The sequence below is a fragment of the Ornithorhynchus anatinus genome, chromosome 1, assembly GCF_004115215.2.
Source record: "Ornithorhynchus anatinus isolate Pmale09 chromosome 1, mOrnAna1.pri.v4, whole genome shotgun sequence".
Lineage (NCBI taxonomy): Eukaryota > Metazoa > Chordata > Mammalia > Monotremata > Ornithorhynchidae > Ornithorhynchus > Ornithorhynchus anatinus.
In genome coordinates, this window is record NC_041728.1 from 171,735,312 (window position 1) to 171,757,216 (window position 21,905).

A 21,905-nucleotide genomic window follows, 5' to 3' on the forward strand; every position below is an offset into this window, starting at 1 on the left:
CTGGCACTTAGTACAGTGCCTGGCACAAAGTAAGGACTTAATAATAAAAATAATAATTGTGGTATTTATTATTACGGTCTGCTTGTAGCCCTCAGTATTCAGGAGAGTAGAGGCAGAGGGGGCCGGTCTGGGAGATGGACACGTCCTAGTTTTGCCGTTGGCTAACTGTGTGACCATGGGCAAGTCACTTAACCTCTCTGTACCTCAGTTTCTTCCTCTGCAAAATAGGGGTAAAAATACCTGTCTTTCTAACTACTGCACGAGGCAGACATCAGGTAAATAATGTGAGATGCTTGGGGATCTGTAAATTTTTTAATTAGACCTATATTTCCTACTTTAGGAGATATATATGCCAGTAATACTGAAGCAGCATGGAGTCTGAAGCAGCTTGGCACAGTGGATAGAGCACTGGCCTGGGAGTCAGAAGGTCATGGGCTCTAATCTCAGCTCTGCCACTTATCTGCTGTGTGACCTTGGGCAAGTCACTTCACTTCTCTGGGTCTCAGTTCCCTCATCTGTAAAATGGGGATTAAAACTGTGAGCCCCATGTGGGAAAGGGACTGTGTCCAACCCAATCTGCTTGTATCCACCCCACTGCTTAGTACAGTGCCTGGCACATAGTTAAGCACTTCACAAATATCATTATTATTATTATTACCAATGAATGAATGAATGGAGCACTCACTGTGTGCAGATCCCTGCATTAAGTGCTTGGGAGAGTACAATATAACAGAGTTGGCAGTAATAGCTCAATAATTATGATTGAATTGATTGAATTCTCATGTAATCAACCAATCAATCAATGGTAATTATTGTCAGCTTACCGTGTACCAAGCACCATACTAAGCGCTTGGGAGAATGCAACACAACAGTGTATCAGGCACATGCTAGGAATACAGTATTAATAATATTTATTAAGCAAATTACTTAGTGCAGAGCACTGTACAAAATGTGGTTAGAGAATACACAGAGGGGAATCAGACATGGTCCCAGTGGAGATTCATTATCTTTTCTCCCTCTCCTCTAGAGAGTGTGAGTGGTTGGGCCCCGGGGGACAGGGTGGAGGTGGAATCTTGGGAGCCAGCTGAAGAGAAAAGGGCTGCAAGCCCTGATATCACCCCTCCGGACACTTTGACTGGAACTAGAAGCTGTAACATCGGTCCTTCTTGTAACACACCCTTCTGCATCTCCCTGATTTGCTCCCTTTATTCATCCCCCCTCCCAACCCCATAGCACTTATGCGCATATCTGACATATCTGTCATTTATTTATTTCTATTCATTCATTCAATCGTATTTATTGAGCACTTACTGTGTGCAGAGCATTCAATAGTATTTATTTATTGAGCGCCTACTATGTGCAGAGCACTGTACTAAGCGCTTGGGATGAACAAGTCGGCAACAGATAGAGACAGTCCCTGCCGTTTGACGGGCTTACAGTCTAATCGGGGGAGACGGACAGACAAGAACAATGGCACTAAACAGCGTCAAGGGGAAGAACATCTCATAAAAACAATGGCAACTAAATAGAATCAAGGCGATGTACAATTCATTAACAAAATAAATAGGGTAACGAAAATATATACAGTTGAGCGGACGGGTACAGTGCTGTGGGGATGGGAAGGGAGAGGTGGAGGAGCAGAGGGAAAAGGGGAAAATGAGGCTTTAGCTGCGGAGAGGTAAAGGGGGGATGGCAGAAGGAGTAGAGGGGGAAGAGGAGCTCAGTCTGGGAAGGCCTCTTGGAGGAGGTGATTTTTAAGTAAGGTTTTGAAGAGGGAAAGAGAATCAGTTTGGCGGAGGTGAGGAGGGAGGGCGTTCCAGGACCGCGGGAGGACGTGACCCAGGGGTCGACGGCGGGATAGGCGAGACCGAGGGACGGCGAGGAGGTGGGCGGCAGAGGAGCGGAGCGTGCGGGGTGGGCGGTAGAAAGAGAGAAGGGAGGAGAGGTAGGAAGGGGCAAGGTGATGGAGAGCCTTGAAGCCTAGAGTGAGGAGTTTTTGTTTGGAGCGGAGGTCGATAGGCAACCACTGGAGTTGTTTAAGAAGGGGAGTGACATGCCCAGATCGTTTCTGCAGGAAGATGAGCCGGGCAGCGGAGTGAAGAATAGACCGGAGCGGGGCGAGAGAGGAGGAAGGGAGGTCAGAGAGAAGGCTGACACAGTAGTCTAGCCGGGATATAACGAGAGCCCGTAATAGTAAGGTAGCCGTTTGGGTGGAGAGGAAAGGGCGGATCTTGGCTATATTGTAGAGGTGAAACCGGCAGGTCTTGGTAACGGATAGGATGCGTGGGGTGAACGAGAGGGACGAGTCAAGGATGACACCGAGATTGCGGGCCTGCGGGACGGGAAGGATGGTCGTGCCATCCACGGTGATGGAGAAGTCTGGGAGCGGACCGGGCTTGGGAGGGAAGATGAGGAGCTCAGTCTTGCTCATGTTGAGTTTTAGGTGGCGGGCAGACATCCAGGTGGAGACGTCCTGGAGGCAGGAGGAGATGCGAGCCTGAAGGGAGGGGGAGAGGACAGGGGCGGAGATGTAGATCTGCGTGTCATCTGCGTAGAGATGGTAGTCAAAGCCGTGAGAGCGGATGAGTTCACCGAGGGAGTGAGTGTAAATGGAGAACAGAAGAGGGCCAAGAACTGACCCTTGAGGAACTCCAACAGTTAAAGGATGGGAGGGGGAGGAGGCTCCAGCGTAGGAGACCGAGAATGATCGGCCAGAGAGGTAAGAGGAGAACCAGGAGAGGACAGAGTCCGTGAAGCCAAGGTGAGATAAGGTATGGAGGAGGAGGGGATGGTCGACAGTGTCAAAGGCAGCAGAGAGGTCAAGGAGGATCAGAATGGAGTAGGAGCCATTGGATTTGGCAAGAAGGAGGTCACGGGTGACCTTAGAGAGAGCAGTCTCGGTAGAGTGGAGGGGACGGAAGCCAGATTGGAGGGGGTCTAGGAGAGAATGGGAGTTAAGGAATTCTAGGCATCGATTGTAGACGACTCGTTCTAAGATTTTGGAAAGGAAGGGTAGTAGGGAGATAGGACGATAACTGGAGGGGGAAGTGGGGTCAAGAGCGGGTTTTTTTAGGATGGGGGAGACGTGGGCGTGTTTGAAGGCAGAGGGGAAGGAGCCCTTGGAGATTGAGTGGTTAAAAATAGAAGTTAAGGAAGGGAGGAGGGCAGGGGCGATGGTTTTAAGAAGGTGAGAGGGAATGGGGTCCGAGGCGCAGGTGGAGGGGGTGGCACTTGCGAGGAGGGAGGAGATCTCCTCTGAGGATACTGCAGGGAAGGATGGGAAGGTAGGGGAGGGGGTTGTTGGGGGGGGAGGGGAGAGGCGGAGGGGTGACTTTGGGGAGCTCAGACCTGATCGTGTTGATTTTCGTGAGGAAAATAGGTGGCCAGATCATTAGGGGTGAGAGATGGGGGAGGGGGAGGAACAGGGGGCCTAAGGAGAGAGTTAAAGGTCCGGAACAATCGGCGGGGGTGACGGGCATGGGTGTCGATGAGGGAGGAGAAGAAGCTTTGCCTGGCGGAGGAGAGGGCAGAGTTAAGGCAGGAAAGGATAAATTTGAAGTGTGTGAGGTCGGCTCGGTGCTTGGACTTTCGCCAGCAGCGCTCAGCAGCTCGAGCATAGGAGCGTAGGAGGCGGACGGAGGAGGTGATCCAGGGCTGTGGGTTAGTGGCGCGAGAGCGGCGGAGGGAAAGGGGGGCGAGAGAGTCGAGATGAGTAGAGAGGGTGGAGTTGAGAGCGGAGACCCGATCGTCGAGAGTGGGAAGAGAGGACAGGGCGGCAAGGTGAGGCGAGATGCTATTGGAAAGACGGATGGGATCGAGAGAGCAGAGGTCTCTGTGGGGCAGTAGCGAAGATTTGCAGGGGGAGGGAGTGTGAGAGATGAGGCAGGTGAGAAGGTTATGGTCCGAGAGAGGGATTTCAGAGTTGGTGAGTGAGGAGATAGTGCAGCGGTAGGAGATGACAAGATCGAGGGTGTGACCGAGTCGGTGAGTGGGCGCGGTATGGTGGAGGAGGAGGTCGGCAGAGTCGAGGAGGGATAGCAGGCGGGCGGCAGAGGAGTCGTCGGGTACATCCGTATGGATGTTGAAGTCTCCAAGGATCAGAGTGGGCAGAGAGAAGGAGAGGAGGAAGGTGAGAAAGGGGTCAAGGTGGTTGAAGAAGTCGGAGGTGGGACCGGGAGGGCGGTAGATGACGGCGACAAGAAACTGGAGTGGGTGGTAGAGGCGAATGATATGGGCTTCGAAGGAGGGGAAGGAGAGGGAGGGGGGAGGAGGGATAGTGCGGAAGCGGCATCGGGGCGAGAGGAGGAAGCCGACGCCTCCTCCCTTACCGGTGAGTCTGGGGGAGTGGGAGAAGGAGAGGCCTCCGCCGGAGAGAGCGGCGGCGGAGACCGTGTCTTCAGGAGAGAGCCACGTTTCCGAAAGGGCGAGGAGGAGGAGAGAGCGGGAGAGGAAAAGGTCATGGATGAAAGGTAGCTTGCCTGTAACAGAGCGGGGGTTCCAGAGGCCACACTTGAAAGTAGCTGTGGGTGCAAGGGGAGGAGGGGGGAAGGGCGGGGGGAGGGGAGGGTTTGGATGGGAAGGAGGTGGCGGGGCCCTGGACGGGGAGAGGGGGATGAGGGGTGGCGGTGGGACAAGAGGACTGGGATGGGGCATGGGTGGGGAAGAGAGAAGGGGGGAGGGGGTGAAGAGGGGGTTTGGTGGGGGGGAGAGTAGGGGGAGGGGGAAGAGGGGTAGCGCTGGTAAAGTGGGGTTCTAGGGCGGGAGAGAGGAGGGGGGGAGGAGACAGAGGAGAGAGCGGGAAAGAGCTGAGCGAGAGAGGGGAAGGGGAAGGGGAAGGGGAGGATAGGAAGGGGCGGGAGGGGGGAGGGGGGGAGGAGGGACATGGCGAGGCCAGAGAGGTGGGTGGCAGCACTGACAACAATAAACAGTAATAAACGAAATCGGTAATATAGCAACATGATACAATATGATACAATACAGTGGTGCTAATATAGCAACATGATACAGTATGATACAATATAGTCGTGTTAATAAAAGGGGTGATGACCAGGGTCGGGGGTAGACTCGATTAAGGGGCGACCTGATCAAATTCAAAATCTGACGACAATAAACAATAAAAAGCGAGATCGCAAATATAGCAACATGCTACAGTAAGGCACACTACAATAGTGTTAATAAGCAGGCGATGACCAGGGTCGGGGGACGAGCCGACCCTACCCGATCAGACTCAAAGTCAAGCGGCCAGCGGCCGAGAGAGTCCCAGAGCTCATGACCAAATAACCCTGTGGCGGCGGGGGGGCCCTGAGGTTGTCCGGGGTGGGTGGCGGCCGTAGGCGGCGGCTAAGGTAAGGTAACATGGTGAGAACAAGGACGTCGTCGCCCGGGGCGGGGGCGGGAGGGATGAATCACCTCAAGAAGGAAGAGGGAGTGAGGCCCAGAGCACTGTACTAAGCGCTTGGAAAGTACAATTCGGTGACAAATAGAGACAATACCTACCCAACAACAGGCTGACAGTCTGGAAGGGTGGCGACAGACAACAAAACAAAACAAGTAGACAGACATCAATAGCATCAAAATAGATAAATAGAATTATAGATACATATATACATATTAATAAAATAAATAGAGTAATAAAGATGTACATATATACACAAGTGCTGTTGGGAAGGGGAGGATGGTAGAACTGAGAGAGGGAGTAGGGGTGACGAGGAGGGGAGGTAGAGCAGAAGAAAAGTGGTGGCTCAGTCTGGGAAGGCCTCCGGGAGGAGGTGAGCTTTCAGTAGGGCTTTGAAGAGGGGAAGAGAGTTTCGCAGAGGTGAGAAGGGAGGGTATTCCAGGACAGCAGCAGGATGTGGGCCAGGGGTTGACAGCGGGACAGGTGAAAACGAGGCACCATGAGGAGGTTAGCGGCAGAAAAGAGGATTGTGCCGGCTGGGCTGTAGAAGGAGAGAAGGGAGGTGAGGTAAAATGGGGCAAATTGAGGGAGAGCTTTGAAGCCAATAGAGAGGAGTTAATGTCCTATTAATGTCTGTCTTCCCCTTTGGACTGTAAGCTTGCTGTGGGCAGGCAATGAGTCTGTTTATTTTGATAATATACTCTCCCCAAGCACTTAGTACAGTACTGTGCACACAGTAAGTGCTCTATAAATACAACTCGAATGAATTAATGTGGGTCAGGGACTGTGTCTGACATATATTGTATCTATGCCAGAACTTAGTACAGTGTTGGGCACAAAACAAGCACTTAACAAACACCAGTATTACTATAAAGTGTAGCAGAGATGTCGAGGAGGATTAGGATGGGAGTCCAGTCTTTTGGACTTGATTTTAAGGTGATTTTTTGTAGAATCTCGGTGGATTGAAGGGTCTAAAGCCAGACTGTAAACGGTTGAGTCGAAACTGGGTGAAGAGTAAACAATAATAATAATAATGTGTGGTATTTGTTAAGTGCTTACTGTGTGCCAGACACTGTATTAAGCTGGGTAGGGCGGGTTACAAGGAAATCGGTTTGGACACAGTCTTTGTCCCCCATGGGGCTCACAGTCTTAATCCCCATTTAACAGATGAGGTAACTGAGGCACAGAGAAGTGAAGTGACTTGCCCAAGGCCACACAGTGGACAAGTAGTGGGGCCAGGATTAGAACCCATGACCTTCTGGGGAGAAGGTGTTTACAAACCTTTCTGAACAGAGATGGGAGGAAGGAGATATGGTGAAAATCTGAAGAGACCAGGAGTTGAAAGAGCTTTCTTAAACGGGGGAGATTTGTGCATGTTTGAATAGAGAGGGGAAGGAAATATGGGAGGAGTAAACAGCTCAGTATGGCAGAGAGGAAGGAGAGAGGAGTAGAAGCAAGTGTTTAAAGGAGGTGAGAGAGAATGGGGTTAGAGGTGCAGGGGTGAATTGCTTCTTTCAATCAGTTAATCATTTGGTCAATCAATCATATTTACGTACTACTATGTACTGAGCATAGTACTAAATGTTTGGGAGAGTACAATAGAGATTCATTCATTCAATCATATTTAATACTTACTGTGTGCAGCACTTAGCAGCAGAGGAACAGAGTGTGCAGGCTGGGATGTAGAAGGAGAGAAGGGAGGTGAGGTAGGAGGGGATCAGATGATGGAGAGCTTTGAAGCCAAGAGTGAGGCTTTTTTGTTTCATGCAAAGGTTGATAGGCAACTCCTGGAGCTTTTTGAGGAGGGGGTTAACATACCCAGAGTGTTTCTGTAGAAAGATAAACCGGGCAGCAGAGCGAACTAAGTGGTTATCATCAAGCCACCAACTGCAGTGTTTTAAGCGTTAGTGCTTAGCACTCAGTAGATACTAGTTAAATACCATTTATTTATTGATTGTGTATTTAAGGATTTCTTGTAGGAATGCATCTGTTTGTCCATCTCCACTAAGGACAAATTCTATTTTTTTTCTAAATAATTTAAAATGCAGTAAATTGAATTTAGGTTAAAGAGTAGGAAGAACTCCTTAAATACAGTTCTATACTCCGCATCTTTCCCTAGTTGTGATTTAGTTTAAAATCTGTCCTCCCTGTAGACTGCAAATTTCTTGAGGGCAGGGAATATGTCTACCAACTCTATTGTATTGTGCTCACTCAAGTGCTCAGGTCACTGTTCTGCACATGAAGTAAGAATTCAATAAATACCAGCAATTGATAAAGATTACCCAGGATTCATTCATTCATTCATTCATTCATTAGTATTCACTGAGCGCTTACTATGTGCAGAGCACTGTACTAAGCGCTTGGAATGTACAAATCGGCAACAGATAGAGACAGTCCCTGGCCTTTGACGGGCTTGGGAGGGTAACTTACACTGGTATTGTACCCTTCCAAATGCTTAGTGCAGTACTCTACCCCAGTAAGCATCCAATAACTAAGAGTGATGGATTTTTTTAAGGGTATTTTGTAAAGTACTCACTATGTGCCAGGGATTGTTCTAAGAAGCAGCTTGGCTCAGTGGAAAGAGCACGGGCTTGGGAGTCAGAGGTCATAGGTTCGAACCCCGGCTCTGCCACTTGTCAGCTGTGTGACTGTGGGCAAGTCACTTAACTTCTCTGTGCCTCAGTTACCTCATCTGTAAAATGGGGATTAAGACTCTGAGCCTCATGTGGGACAACCTGATTACCATGTATTATCCCAGCGCTTAGAACAGTGCTCTGCACATAGTAAACGTTTAACAAATACCAACATTATTAAGAACTGGGGTAGATACAAGATAATTAGGTTGGACATAGTCCCTGTCCCACATGAACCCAGGCCCATGCTCTATCCATTAGACCACACATCAAACTCCTCACCATTGGATTAAAGCATGCCACCGCCTCGCCCCCTCCTACCTCACCTTGCTTCTCTCCTTCTATAACCCAGCCCGCACACTTTACTGCTCTAGTGCTAACCTTCTCACTGTGCTTCCATCTCACCTGCCTCTGGCCTGGCACGCCCTCCCTGCTCAAATCTAACAGAAAATTACTTCTCCCACCCACCTTTTCAAAGCCCTATTAAGGGCACATCTCCTCCAAGAGGCCTTCCCAGACTAGGCCCTCCCTTTCCTCTTCTCCCACTCCCTTCTGTGTCACCCTGACTTGCTCCCTTTGTCTTTACCCTCTCCCAGATCCACAGCACTTATGTACATATCTGCAATATATTTATATGTATTGATGTCTGTCTCGCCCCTCTAGACCGTAAACTCCTTGTGGGCAGGTGATGTGACTGTTTACTCTTGTATTGTAATCCCCCAAGCACTTAGTAAAGTGCTCTGCATAAGGTAAGCACTCAATAAATACGATTGAATGAAATAGACTAGAAGTGGTCTGGGAAAATTTAGGCAGGAATTATCCAGGTCCCTCCCCCTCCTTGTATATTCTCTCATTGTTTTCCTAAGTAGTCACTTGCAACAAAGGCCTTCACTGAGAGAAAACACAACAGAGAAGCCCCATAAAGCCAACACAAAGATGAAGAGCAGCAGTTATCAGCCAAGTTCATTAAAGTCAAGAATGGGGATCTTCCTATAGCCATAAATATAAATACCCTCCTTCCTCTGTCCTCAAAGCAAACATGCGGCAGAGCCAGGATCTCCACACAAACAGTGCTGGCTAATAGGGTGGGAGGCCAGGCTTATAGCCAACAGAGCAAAGTTCGCCTTGCTTAATTAGTAAAGCCCTGGTCCTTCCAAGCAGCCAAGGTAGACAGAGGACCAAGAGAGAACTGACGAGGGTCTGGGTAATAATAATGTTGGTATTTGTTAAGCGCTTACTATGGGCAGAGCACTGTTCTAAGAGCTGGGGTAGATACAGGATAATCAGGTTGTCCCACGTGAGGCTCACAGTTAATCCCCGTTTTACAGATGAGGTAACTGAGGCACAGAGAAGTTAAGAAGCAGCGTGGCTCAGTGGAAAGAACATGGGGTTTGGAGTCAGAGGTCATGGGTTCCACTTCCGGTTCTGCCACTTGTCAGCTGTGTGACTGTGGGCAAGTCACTTGACTTCTCTCTGCCTCAGTTACCTCATCTGTAAAATGGGGATTAACTGTGAGCCTCAAGTGGGACAACCTGATTACCCTGTATCTACCCCAGCGCTTAGAACAGTGCTCTGCACAGAGTAAGCGCTTAACAAATACCAACATAATAATAATTATTATTATTATTAAGTGACTTGCCCACAGTCACACAGCTGACAAGTGGGAGAGCCAGGATTCGAACCCATGACCTCTGACGCCCAAGCCCAGGCTCTTTCCTCTGAGCCACGCTGCTTCTCTAAGAGAGAAGAGAGGGAAAGAGAGGAAAAGTTAAAACTGCTTAAAAGGCTTATTGATTGTGAAGTGGAAGAGGTGTGAATAAGAGGGCAAGAGACTGATAATCTTTTCTTTTGTCCTAGAAAGGTGGTACTATCACCCTTTAGCTCTATAGTTAAAATGCTGGGAAGCAGTGTTGTCTAGTAGAAAGAGCGCATAATTGGGTGTCAGAAGACCTGATTTCTCATCCCAGCTCTGCCATTTGTCTGCTGTGTGATCTTCAGCAAGGTACACTTCACTTCTCTGTGCCTCATCTATAAAATGAGGATTAAGACAGTGAGCCCCATGTGGGACATGCGCTGTGTCCAACCTGATTAGCTGTTATCTATTCCAGTAGTTAGTACAGTGTCCTGAATATAGTAGGCACTTAATACCATAAAAAAAAATTCAGGTTCTGGTTATTCCAGTGCACAGTAGAGAAGGTGGTCCATCATCAGAACACTTGGCTTCAAAATTTTCCATCACCTTGCCCCCTCCTACCTCACCTCCCTTCTCTCCTTTTACAGCCCAGCCTGCATACTCTGCTCCTCTGCCTCCACTCACCTCCTCTCTGTGCCTTGTTCTCACCTGTCCCGCCGTCGACCCCTGGCCCACGTTTTACCACTCACCTGGAATACCCTCCCTCCTCATATCCACCCAACTAACCCCTCTTCCAAGCCCCACTGAGAGCTCACCTCCTCCAGGTGGACTTCCCCGACTGAGCCCTCCCTTTCACTCTGCTCCTCCTCCCCTTCCCATTCTTCCTACTCCCTCTCTCTGCTCTTTCCCCTTCCCCTCCCCACAGCACTGGTGTATATTCATATATATAATTCATTACTCTATTTTATTAATGTGTATATATCTATGATTCTGTTTATCTATTTTGATGGTATTGATGCCTATTTGTTTTGTTTTGCTGTCTCCCCATATTAGACTGTAAGCCTGTTGTTGGGCAGGGATTGTCTCTGTTGCCTAACTGTACATTCCAAACACTTAGCACAGTGCTTTACACACAGTAAGCACTCAATGAATATGATTGAATTAATAAAAAATATCTAGCTTGAAGAGAATCTTAAAAAACCACATCTTCTCCACAAGGCCTCTCCCAACTAAACCCTCAGATCTCCTATCCATCCTCCCTTCTGTGCCTCTATGCACTTGGATCTGTATCTTTTAAGTACTTGTTATTTACCCCACTCTTAGAGTCCCAAAACACTTGTGCATATATGCTTTCTCCTTACCATTTCCCCTATTACTAATTTACTTCAGTGTCCATTTGCCCCTGGGAAATCATAAACTCCTGGGGAGCAAGGATCATGTCTACCTATGCTATTGTAATGTTCTCTCCTAAAAACTCAGTACACTGCTCTGTGTTCTCAATAAATACCACTGACAGACCGATTGGTCAGCTAGAGGGGATATCTTCCCAAGCCCATTGGTGATTGGCTAGAGCTTTGTTTTGAAGACTGGGTCTTCTCATCTGCCCTGAGTCTGTCAAAGCTCAGGTAACCATGGAGACATCTGTGCTCCATTATCTCTGATGAGATCAGCCAATCAGCCAAATGTATTTTATAGGGCTCCTTATATCCAGGCATTAAGTAGTAAATGGTTTCAGCTCCATTTCAGTTCTTGCAAGCATGCTTATTTGTGTTGGCAGGTCCCCATTTGACAAGGGAACTCTTCAACAGGTTGGCAAACATTGGTGCCTCCCCAAGATCTGTCATTTTGTTTGTTTGTAAAATATTTCTTTGCTTCTTGCCTCTGCCAAACTTTTTTCTTCCTCCACATACCCCTTTGGGCATGCCAGCCTCTGAGCACAATTTTTAAAGTCAACCAGAGCACCACAAATACATCTCATCATCTTTGCTTTGTCTTGTCCTTGTTTTCAAGTGCTCAGTACAGTGCTCTATACATGATATTCACTCAATAAATACCACTGATGGATTTCTTGAATTAAGAAATGTATACAGTGAGGAAGGAATAATAATAATAATAATGGCACTTGTTATGCACCTACTATGTGTCAAACACTGTTCTAAGTACTGGGAGAGATACAAGGTAATTGGGTTAATTAATTAATTAATCATGGTATTTGTTGAGTGCTTACTATGTGTCAGGCACTATACTAAGCACTGTGGTGAATATAAGCAAAGTGGGTTGGACACAGTTCCTGTTCCACACAGGGATCACAGTCTTATTACCCATCAGTCTTATTACCCATTTTACAGATGAGGTAACTGAGGCACAGAGAAATGAAGTGACTTGCCCAAGGTCACACAGCAGACAAGTCACAGAGCCAAAATTAGAACCCAGATCCTTCTGACTCCCAGGCCCTCTGTACTCTATCTACTAGGCCCTCTTGGGAGCATAGCTTTTGTTTGGGGCTTTTCCCTGGAGATACCCACTCATTTCCTACTCTGGGGTGACAAAAAGAATGTATAGTGTTGTGCCTCGGGCTGGCCTATATCACAGGGAGAAACAAAGACCTGACTTTGATCAGACTGGGAACCCCTTCTGTTACCAGGTACCTCTGTGAACTGGGCAAAGTTGCCAGCCATTTTGGGATCTTGATTTTCTCACTGGTCCAGTGACAATGGGAACTGCTCTGTCTGGTGAAAGCTCTCCCATGATCAGGGATGCAGATCGAAATAGTTCAGGGCCTTGAAAAATTATGGCTGGGCCAGAAGACATCAGCTGTAGAGCGGGGATTATTATTCAATCAATCCATCAATTTCATTTACTGAGCTCTTACTATGTGCAGGGCATTGTAACTAAATGCTTGGTAGAGTACAACACAACAATATAACAGACACATTCCCTGCCCACAATGAGTTTACAGTCTAGAGACTCAGGTGCCTGGGAGTCAGAAAGTCATGGGTTCTACTCTAGTTCTGCCTCTTCTCATCTGTGTGACCCTGGACACATGGCTTCACTTCTCTGGGTCTCAGTTACTTCATCTGTAAAATGGGGATTGACATTGCGAGTCCCACGTGGGACAGGGACTGGATCCAACTTGATTTCCTTGCTTCCATCTCAGTGCTTAGTACATTGCCTGGCACATAGTAAGTGTTTGCTAAATACCACAATTATAATTATTAAATTTGCTAACCTCTGTAGAAGGCAGCATTTGAAGAAAAGCTGGATCCTGAAGAGAGTGGGAGGAGATGGGGTTGGTGAGAGGGAAATTTAGCATAAGCTTCAGGCCCAGAAAGCTTTCATTTAGATGTTTTAAAAATGAATGCATCCCCACCTTCTGTAGAATTGAATGACTTCTACTGTCTCCAATGTCTACAAAGCTCTTGGAGCTATTTGATGATGTTGGTATTTGTTAGTTAAGCACTTACTATGTGCCGAGCACTGTTCTTAGCGCTGGGGTAGACACAGGGGAATCAGGTTGTCCCACGTGGGGCTTACAGTCTTAATCCCCATTTTACAGATGAGGGAACTGAGGCACCGAGAAGTTAAGTGACTTGCCCAAAGTCACACAGCTGACAAGTGGCCGAGCCGGGATTCGAACCCATGAACTCTGACTCCAAAGCCCGTGCTCTTTCCACTGAGCCACGCTGCTTCTCAGCGTGGATTTGGATTTGGATCAGTTATAGCAAAATCAATTGTTGGTGGTGTTTATTGAGCACTACAGAATGAGAAACACTGTACTGAGTGATTGGGAGAATACAACAGAAGCAAAGAAGTCCTTCCCCTCCAACAAGAAGTTCATAGTCTAATGACAGACGAAGTGCAGAGCTACCTAGTGGAAAGCGTATGGGACTCTGTAGAAGACACAAGTTTGCGTCCCAACTGGGCCATTACTCTACTGTGTGACGTTGGGTAAGCCACTTAACCTCTCTGAATGGAGAAGCAGCGTGGTCTAGTGAACCTGGTTATCTATCTCAGCACCTAGTACAATGCCTGGCACACAGTAAATGCTTAATAAATACCAGGAAAATAGGTGAGCCCCATTTGAACAGGTGCTATGTACAGTCTCTTAATTTACCTCAGCATTTAGAACATAGTAAGTGATTAATAATGTTACGATGAAATAGTGGGGAAGGAGACAACTGTCCTTGGGTGGAGTAGGAGAATGACCAGTTGAATATATATATGAAAATCCAAATAAAATTGTACATAAATGCTGAGGTTTGGAATAAAATGAAATACAGCATATAAGGGCTAATGGTGGCTATTAACCTGATGCCAGTAGGGTGCGGTAAACAATTTAGGGCAGACTTCCTGAAGGAGGAGGGATTTCAGAAGTGTTTTGAAGATGTGGACTAGTGAGCAGTCATTGTTCTATAACCCATTCTTAACCAAATTCAAATGATTTGGGGCAGGAAAGAAACTTCCAAATGGGTCTAGTGCTAGTGAAACACAATTTCATGGCTCACAGATGCTTGGTGATTTATTGAGAAATCAGTGTGAATGATTCTGGAAACTTCGAATTATGTTTACTCCGAAACACAAATGGAATAGAAAACTAAGGGGAAGGGTTGGTTTTTGTCATGGTATTTGAATGAAGAAAAGAGGTAATTTTTTTCTATGTGTAAATTCCATTGGGTTTCTCCTTTCCACAGTCTCTGGTTAAAGTAGTAAAATAACACTCCCCCGTCTCTCACTGCTGAGCCTTTGCTTATCATGCCTTTCCTTCTGCCCGGAATTCCCTCCCTCTTTAAATCTGCTGTACCAAAGAGCTCAGGCTTGAGAGTCTGAGGATATAGGTTCTAATCCCAGCTCCACCACTTGTCTGCTGTGTGACCTTGGGCAAGTCACTTAACTTCTCCGTGCCTCAGTTACCTCATCTGTAAAATGAGGATTAAAAGTGTGAGCCACACGTGGGACAACATGATTACCCAGTATCTAACCCAATTCTTAGCACATAGTAAGCATTTAAATGCCATAATAATAATAATAATTCAAAGACTTTTGAAATCCCATCACTTCCAGGATGTCTTCCCCAATTAATGCCTCATTTTTTTTCTATAGCATTTATTAAATTCTTACTATATGTAAAACACTGTTCTAAGTGCTGGGCTGGGTACCAGTTCATCAGTTTGGACACAATCCCTATCATTCATTCATTCATTCAATCATAATTATTCAGCACTTACTGTGTTCAGAGCACTGTACTAAGCACTTGGAAAGTACAATACAGCAATAAAGAGAGGGAATCCCAGCCCACAGTCTAGAGGGGCGAGACAGATAGCAATACAAGTAGACAGGCATCAATATAAATAAAAATAAGTATAGATATATACATAAATACAAATATAAATAAGCACTATGGGGTGAGGAGTGGGGGAAGAGCAAAGAGAGCAAGTCATGGTGACACGGAAGGGAATGGGATCTGAGGAAACGTTGGGCTTAGTCTGGGAAGACCTCTTGAAGGAAGTGTGCCTTCAGTAGGGCTTTGAAGTGGGGAGGAGTGATTGTCTGGCAGATTTGAGGAGGGAGGGCATTCCAGACCAGAGGTAGGACGTGGGCCAGGGGTTGGCTGTGAGACAGGTGAGATCGAGACACAGTGAGAAGGTTAGCGTCAGAGGAGTGGAGTGTGCAGGCTGGGATATAGCCGGAGAGAAGGGAGGTGAGGTAGGAGGAGTCAAGATGATGGAGAGCTTTAAAGCCAATAGTGAAGAGCTTTTGTTTGATAGAGAAGTGGATAGGCAACCACTAGAGATTTTTGAGGAGGGGGGTGTCATGCCCTGAACACTTCTGTGGAAAGACATTCCAGGCAGCAGAGAGAAGTATGGACTGAAGTGGGGAGAGGCAGGAGGCAGAAAGGATGCTGATGCAGTAATCCAGCTGGGATAGGATGAGTGATGGTAGCAGTTTGGATGAAGAGGAAAGGGCTGATCTTGGCGATGCAATGAAGTTGAGACCACCAGAATTTGGTGACTAACTGGATATGTGGGTTGAATGAGAGAGCAGAGTCAAGGATAACATCAAGGCTATGGGCTTGTGAGACAGGAAGGATGGTTGTGCTGTCCACAGTGACAGGAAAGTTAGGGAGAGGACAGGGTTTGGGAAGGAAGATAAGGAGCTCTGTCTTGGACATGTTGAGTTGGAGGTGGCGGGAGGACATCCAAGTAAAGACATCCTGAAGGCATGGGGAGATGCGAGCCTGAAGGGAGGGAGAGAAAATAGGGGAGGAGATGTGTTTGAAGCTGTGGGAGCCAATGAGTTCTTCAAGGGAGTGAGTATAGATGGAGAATAGAAGGGGACCAAGAACTGAACTTGAGGGAACCCTACATTTAGGGGATGGCAGGGGGAGGAGGAGCCCATGAAGGAGAATGAGAATGAATGGCCAGAGAGATAAGAGGAGAATCAGAAAGGTAGGAGTCAGTGAAGCCAGGGTTGGATCACGTATCGAGGAGAAGGGGATGGTCCACAGTGTCAAAGGCAGCTGAGGAGTCGAGAAGGATTAGGATGGCATGGGAGCTGTTGGATTTGGCATGCAGAGTCCGGCTTGAAGCTCACAATCTAAGTAGGAGGGAGAACAGGATCCCCATTTTACAGTCCGGAGAAGTGAGGTGACTTGCCCAAAGGCACACAGCAAGCAATGGGCCAAGCTGGGATTAGAACCCAGGGCATCTCTACCAAGTCCAAGATCTCTCCACTAGACCAAGTTGCTTCTTTCTAATTTAAACCACCGCCCCCCCCCCCCGATATTTCTAGCATTTCTACCTTAGTATTTCTGGCCCTGTGACATATTTAGGCACACTCACCCACTCTTAGCCCTTGTGCGCATGTCAAGTTACCCAGTTACTTAATCACTCACCATAAACTGTATCCATTTTCCTTCACCCTCCTATGTATAAATTAATTTAACATCGGTCTTGCCCACGATCCACCTTGAAGGCAGAAATCATGTCAATAACTTAATTGTACTCTCCCAGATGCTTAGTACAATGCCAGGTGCATAATAGGTGCTCCGTGATATTATTGACTGATTCATAAAAAACGCCCCTCAGAATTGTGCAAAGGGGCCTGACAGAAAACCTCATGGGACACAGTGTGGCCTAGTGGAAAGAGCATAGGCCTGAGAGTCCTCTAAAATACCTTCTAATCCCAGCTCTACCACCAGTCTGTTCTGTGACTGCAAGTCAATTAATCACTCAGTGCCTCAGTTTCCTCAACTTCAAAATGGGGATTCAATAACTATTCTCCCTTCTACTTAGGACTGTGAGTCCCATGTGGAATGGGAAATGTGTCCAACCTAAATGATTTGTAGCTATCTCAGAGCTTAGAATAGTACTTGACACATAGTAAGCACTCAACAAATACCATAAAAATAAAACAGACAAGTGAGAAAATAGAAAGAGAAGGAAATGCATAGTGTTCCGAGTTTAGTTTGGTGGACAGTAGAGTGGGGAAAGTGTTATTTTAAATCGGTTCCATTGACACTTTTCATCCATGTTTATAGTATCCACTTTAGCAAATACAAGTGATTTAGTTAGATTTAGTAGAAAGTTGTTGCTAGTTCTGACTCATTTTGGTATTATTATCGCTGAGTGACAAGAGGAGACCCCTAAAATAGCAGCCGATTCATGTTCTCTTTTCTGGCCAAGTTGGGATCAAGTGAGTCAAAACCTTACTCTATCTAAGTTTCTCATTTTAGGTGACTGCTACTTCAAATTTTCTTGCCCTTGAGTTATCTAAACTGAGCACGAGTTAAGATTCAATGGTCCACTAAAGGTTGTGAGTGAAAGAAGATATAAGAGATGCAACTGTGTAACATTGTCTCTACCACTTAAAAATAATATATGTATGTATCTGTAATTTTTTTATATTAATATCTGTCTCCCTCTCTAGACTAAGCTCCTTGTGGGCAGAGAACGTGTCAGTTCATTGTTATATTGTACTCTCCCGAGCACTTAATACAGTACTGTGCACACAGAAAGTGCTCATGGTAATGTTGGTATTTGTTAAGCGCTTACTATGTGCAGAGCACTGTTCTAAGTGCTGGGGGAGATACAGGGTAATCAGGTTGTCCCACGTGGGGCTCACAGTCTTCATCCCCATTTTACAGATGAGGGAACTGAGGCCCAGAGAAATTAAGTGACTTGCCCAGAGTCACACAGCCAAGTGGAGGAGCGGGATTCGAACCCATGACCTCTGACTCCCAAGCCCGGGCTCTTTCCATTGAGCCACGCTGACTGAATGAATAATAATAATAATAATAATGGTACTCATTAAACACTTACTGTGTGCCAAGCACTGTTCTAAGTACTGGAGTAGATCCAGGTTAATCAGATTGGACACAGTCCCCTTCCGGATAGAATCCCCATTTTACAGATAGGTAACTGAGGCACAAAGAAGCTAAGTGACTTGCCCAAGGTCACACAACAGATACTTGGCAGAACTGGAATTAGAACCCAGGTCCCCCAACTCTCAGGCCCGTGATCTTTTTACCAGGCCACATCTGCTGTGTGGCCTTGGGCAAGTTGTTTAACTTCACTGTGCCTTAGTTACCTCATCTGTAAAATGGGGATTAAGACTGTGAGCCCCATTTGGGACATGGACTGTGTCCAACCTTATTGGCTCATATCTACCCCAGTGCTTAGTATAGTGCCTGGCACATAGTAAGTGCTAAAGAAATAGAATAAGAAAAAAAAAATCTCTGTCTTGAGTCCAAGATGAATGTACTTCATTAAACGAAGTCCATCATGAACTTTTTGCTATTTATCTTGGTTATAAAGGGGGGGAGATAAACTGTGGAAACAGTTGGGAGTCTCCACCTACAGATAAAATGAACATACAATGAAGCATGGTAGTGACTCCTGGAAGCTTCAATATACACTGAAAAACATTGATATTCCATCAGAAATCTCAGGATTCTGGGTAACCACATTCAACACTCTGACTTCCATGAGTTTAAATCAAGACTCTGGACCAACGCATAGCATTCTTGGCTCTAGTCCTAGGAAATCAGAAACTCGACCCTTTCAAATTAGAACATCAACTGAATGTTGGTTCTTTGGTCCAAACTGGTTTGTCTAGTCCCTCATGGTTCTAATGATAGGAAAGAATATTTTAAAAAGCAGGTAAATATCTCACTCAACATAACCTAATCCCCTATGACTCTACAGAGATCGAGAAACTACTACTGTGACCCAATCAAACGAGTGGGAGGATGAGCTAACGAACATGGGAAACAGTAAGGCCTAGTGGAAAGAGCATGGGCCTGGGAGTCAGAGGACCTCGGTTCTAATCCTGGCTCTGCCACATACCTGCTGTGTGACCTTGGGCAATTCATATAACTTCTCTGTGCCTCAGTTCCCTCATCTGCAAAATGGGGATTCAATATCTGCTCTTCCTCCCACTTAGACTGTGAACCCTAAGAGGGAGCTAAACTGTCTTGTATCTAGGGAAGCAGCATGGCTCAGTGGATAGAGCACAGGCTTGGGAGTCCAAAGGACCTTGGTTCTAAACCTGTCTCCATCTCCTCTTTGCTATGTGATCTTGGGCAAGTCACTTCACTTTTATGTGCCTCAGTTACCTCATCTGTAAAACGAGGATTAAATGTGTGAGCCCCATATGGGACAGGGACGGTGTCCGACCTGATTAACTTGTATCTTCCCCAGTGCTTAGAACAGTGATTGGCACAGTGTTAGCACTGAAATACAATAATGATAATAAAATCAATAGCAATAATTATTATTACTCATGAGAACCTGAACTCCAATCAATCAATTGTATTTATTGAGCACTCACTCTGTGCAGAGCACTGAATAAGTGCTTGGGAGAGTACAGTAGAACAGAATTAGTAGACATGTTCCCAACTCCAGATCATATATCAAGTCTCCTCTCAAAAAGACAGTGTTCCCCAATTTCCTGTTCTTGGTCTTTGGTGCAGTGAGGGGGGGCGTTAAAAAGCTCCAAGTTGCTCTGCTCTACAGTTACCAATAACCAGCCTTGGCTGCTAACCAATCTCACAATTAGGCAATTAAATTCACGAGCAGCGAGTAAACAGGGAGAGAAGTCCAACCTGTTCTTGCGCCATTTCGGTAAAACAAATAAGTTCCAGTAGCTTTCCAGTAAGTCCTGATCAAACTTGACCTGATTGAGGAATATGTGCATTGTAAAAAAATGGGGGAATTTTGCTCATCGAACCCTCCCCCTCACCCCGCGACTGCTCCTACCCCCCAAAATCCTGTGGTTTATACGTTTTCAGGCTTGCGCTGTGTCTCATCCTTTCAGCTGGTCCTGAATGCTGGTGGGGAATTTGCTGTTTAAACAAAAATGCCTAGGATCAGACTGATGAATTCTGGGTAGATGCAATGGAAACAGGAAGTGTTCTGCCAGGCATGTTTGTTCATTTCAAGCATGAATATATTCTACATATATGTTTGAATTCTAAACAGGTGAAAGACCAGAGCTGTCAGGGCTGGGGGATTTGGGCTTGGGTTTGTTAGTCCCAGATCCATCAGTCAATCAGTTGTATTTATTGAGCACTCACTATTGTGCCGAGCACTGTACTAAGGGCTTGGAGAAGTACAGTAGAACAATAGAACAAACACCCTCCCTGCCTACAACAAGCTTACAGACTAGAGGGAGTTACAGGCGTTAATATAAATAAATAAAATTACAGATATGTACATAAGTGCTGTGAGGCTGGTCGGGGGGGCGGGGATGAATAAAGGGAACAAGTCAGGGTGATGCAGAAGGGAGTGGGAAAAAAGGAATTGAGGGATTAGTCAGGGAAGGCCTCCTGGAGGAGATGGCACCACAGAATCTTTTGTAAATTGCTCGACCTCCCCGTACCTTCATTTACTTATAAAATGGGTACATGTAAGAGCACTGACTAAAGATGTTGCCTGCTGATCCAGTAGCACCGCCCTGGGATTGTGTAGCTCCTTTTGGGTGGGGAATGTGTCTGTTTCTTGTGGTATTGTACTCTCGCAACCATTTAGTACAGTGCTTTGCGTACAAGAAGCACTCAATAAATATGACTGAACGGATAAATACTGTACTTTTTCAACAGAAAGGGAGGGAGGAAGACAATCAGACTTGTCTAGTGTTGCACACTGCCTGGAAGTCAGTTCAAATCCTGGCTCTGAGAATCCCTTGTAGATATTAATCTAATTGGGAGATTGTGGGTAACTCACTTTACGTCTCTGGACATGAGTTTGTAGACAAGGACTGTATTTTCCTGGACTGTTTTTAATATGGATAAAGCAAATTGGGCGACAGAAGAAGACTCTAAATAACATGTGAAGCAGCATCAAAGTATTTCTGACCTTTTTTTGTTCAGTGACAAAGTTATTTCACATTTGCAACCCTGTAGATAAGAAGGTGCACTTGTCATGTTGTGATTTAGCAAAGCTATTGTACAAGTTGACTTTGAGATCTGTTCAAGCCACAAGACAAAACTGTGAGGTCTGATAAATTTGAAAATGTACCCCCATAAAAGAAAAACCAAAGGACTGATATTGCACTCAAACTAGCTTTAAAGATTGCTTGTTTATTTTACATCCCTTGAAAGACTATAAGCTTTGGTGACGCAGATAACTAGGACCATTCTATTAGAGGTTCCCTAAGAATAACAACAGTATTGTGTCTGTTGTATTGTTATATTGTACTCTCCCAAGCACTTAGTACAGTGCTCTGCACACAGGAACTGCTCAATAGATGTGATTGACTGACTGACTGAGTTGCTATGTGGCAGGCACTGTTCTAAGCACTGGGGTCTGGTTTTATGCCGTCGAGTCATCTCTAAACCATAACGATGCCATGGACATATCTCTCCCAGAACCTCACGCCTCCATCAGCGATCGATCTGTTAGTGTATCCATAGAGTTTTCTTGGTAAAAATCTGGAATTGGTTTACCATTGTCTCCTTCCGTACAGTAAACTTGAGTCTCCGTTCTTGACTCTCTCCCATACTGCTACTGCCCAGCACTGGGAGTTTTGACTTGTAGCAGATTGCCTTCCACTCGCTAGCCACTGCCCAAGCTAGGAATGGAATAGAATGGACAGACCTCTGCTTGACTCTCCCTCTCATAGTCGACACTGGTAGAGTACTGGAAACTCTGCAGGTGTGACCCTGAGAGGGGAAGCACTGGGGTAGACACAAGATAATCAGATTGGATGCAGTCCCTGCCCTTCAGGGTACTTTTAATCTAAGTAG

General features: G+C 46.2%; 1 non-coding gene across 1 annotated transcript; it reads right to left on the reverse strand.

The window, feature by feature from the left end:
- Window positions 1-21,688: 21,688 nt before the first annotated feature.
- LOC114815774 lies at window positions 21,689-21,831 on the reverse strand. Its single transcript, XR_003763581.1, has one exon. It is a non-coding gene; the product is annotated as a small nucleolar RNA SNORA7 (small nucleolar RNA).
- Between the last annotated feature and the right edge of the window lie 74 nt (window positions 21,832-21,905).